Here is a 2860-nt window from a genome sequence, read left to right as displayed (position 1 = left end):
GACGTCAAAACTAGTCCTCTTAAGTCCAGACACTTTTCTTTCCAAGCTCCTTAAACTACGATGACCTGGATGACTGAGAACCTTCACAGACATAGTCCTCTTATGTTTACCGAGCAGTGTACACAATGCACCAATATACTATACTACTTCAAATAATAGTTTCTATGTACGTTTTTATATAGATTTTTTCTTCTTTTGATTATTGAAAAAAAACTGTACAAAAGAAACAAACAACATGACACACTTTAAGTGCTTTAAAATGAACTTATCATTTCAGAAGTATTTAAGATGAATCAAGTCTAAAATTAGACTTTTAAAAATATTTTATGTTAAGTCCAGTAAAACAGATTTTAGATGAAAACTTAATATTTCTTATTAAAACATCATGTTAGTGTTGCCATGGTCCCTGTGTCTTTGAGCTTTAGGGATGTTTTGATTTTTCTTTGATCATCTTTGTTTTATAGTTTTGTATCCTGTTTTGATTATATGTTAATATCTCTGTTATTTCTTAGTGTCTTCATGTCTTATTATTTCCTTATACCTTTGGTGTTGTGGTTTCATGTCTTTAGTTCTCAGTTTCTAAATCTTTAGGTTAACCCCCTCTTGTGTTCCCATTCTGTTCCTTCAGTCTTGTGTGTTTTGTCTTCTGTCTCTGTGTCAGACTCGTCCATTTAAGTCTTAGTCCTGGTCTCAGTGTTATTTATTTCCTGTCTTATGTTGTTGTTATTCTGTTTTTGTGTGTATTCGCTCAGTTGCCACTCATCTTTTGTCATGTTTTTTCTTGTGGCTGTGTCCTGCTACATTGTCTGTTTCCCAAGAAGAATAAAAGTTTTGGATATTTTGTTTCTGTTCTGCTTTAGTTTGTATTATGTTAAACCTCAGCAATAAAGTTGCTTTTAAGCTTATGGGCCCTTTATTTTGAATCCAACTCCTGTCTGCTGCAAAGCTGCCTTGACAGGTGTAGAAGCCATCATATGTGTTGCTATTGTTATATTGATTAGAGTGAAAATCTTCTGTGTCAGGTCAAACGTGTATGTAGATCGATTGCTATTGCAACCCTTTTGGAAATAAGGTAGCACCTAAAAGTACAGAAAGATTCTTAATCACGTATTTAAGCTAGTGAATCACTGCTCAGTCAGTGTGTGGACCAGTCTTTGGTGGTGAGATTTAGTGGCGTATTCTGCATATGTTAAAACTTGGTGTTTTCTTTGAGCTGCTGGTGAGTAGCAGGTATCTGCTGGCAGCAGAAGTGTACCTTTAATTTGGTAAACCATTTCTTTTGTCTTTCCTTAGGGTATTTTAGTTTGTGGATGACTTTTGTTTAGTTGAAATAGCAGTGTTGCCATTTCTTTGAGTTGAGTCCTTTTTACTAAAAACCTTGAGTTTCACACTTGCTTTGTTTGCCTTTTTCTTTTCTAGTCTCCCCTCATCCCCGAGCCCGTATTCATTGAGGCGTAACACTAGTTGTTGTCCTGCCTCCACCTGGTGTGGAACTGTGAGTTGCCTGGCTAAAGGAGAAATCTCAAACTGCCACTCAGATATTTGCTGAGTCAGACCATCTACAAAAGAAAAGACAAAAGCAAAACATTTATAAAGCAAATAAAGTATATGAAACAAAAATGAAAGAAGCATGTTTTTTTTTTTTCTTTTGTCTGTCTGTCTGATAGCCCTGCGGCAGACTGGTGATATGTCCAGGGTGTACTCCACCTCTTACCCTGAGCAGCTGGCATCGTGCTCCCCCACACGTGCTCTCATGTTCTAAACCCAGTTGTGGCAGCAGCAATGTGGCAGGTTACAAAACTTGAGAGGGGTGCCAAAAAGTGATTTACAGTGTTTGATTAAAAAAGGATTTTCAGTATTTAAATTGTCATGAATGACTTGTTGGTCCTTAATCTGTCATTCAATTTTATTTCACATATATCCCTCATGAATGTCACAAAGTAGAAGTTGCAATCAGTTTTTGGCCTTTATTTATCTGTGTAAAAAGTCTCACTGACATTAAACATGTAGAGTACACTAGATATGACCATTGGACCAGGAAAACAGATTTCTCCTTTTCTGATGTTTACCAACCAAGTGAATCAGTTTACTACCACGAGGATCACCACTGAAAATACTAAAATAGCACATGTATTTATTTTTTAATGGAAGACTTCTACCTTCATCTAAATTTATTTTGCCAAGAACATGTATTTTAAGGCAAAGTGTGTGTTTCTACCAGACCACCAGGAAAAAAATCACCCCTCCAAGAATCTGTGTCTCCATGAGAAGTGAGACGTCTATGGGTAAATTTGAAAACTTTGAGAAGGAACACCAGAATGGCTGTGATAGGTGGGAATGAAATAATGTTTTTGATGTTTTTCTGTACAATTATCTGCACCAAATCCACAATTTAGACTGCCATATGTACATTATGTACCAACTTTCCAAAAGACAACACATTTGATTGTCTGATATTTTCCTCATTAATGTTAATCTTAACATTGTATTGACATATATTGTATTTACAGTAGCGGTTTTTGATATGGGCGACACGGGCAGTTGCCCAGGGCGGCATCGTGGTGGGGGCGGCGCGGGATTCTCTGGCTGGCTGGAGCAGCATCTGTTCGCCCAGGGCACCAAACAGGCTAAGACCGCCCCTGTGTATTTACTTAAAACCTCCACCTAAGTTCATTTGAGGCCAGTTTAGTTACTAAAGTACAATCATTAATCTCATTATCACTCAGATTTTAAGAAAACTAAAACTAATTGTACCATGAATTACATTATAATTTTAATATCACTTATTTTCTGTCAGTGCCCAGCAGGAAAGAACAGCTTCCCCATGCAGTGCCGTGTCCATCAGTATTGAGTATGGATA

The sequence above is a fragment of the Perissodus microlepis genome, chromosome 23 (assembly GCF_051167445.1).
Source record: "Perissodus microlepis isolate ML-2025 ecotype Zambia chromosome 23, ASM5116744v1, whole genome shotgun sequence".
NCBI lineage: Eukaryota > Metazoa > Chordata > Actinopteri > Cichliformes > Cichlidae > Perissodus > Perissodus microlepis.
The sequence above is the reverse complement of the archived record's forward strand: the minus strand, read 5'-3'. Positions refer to the sequence as shown.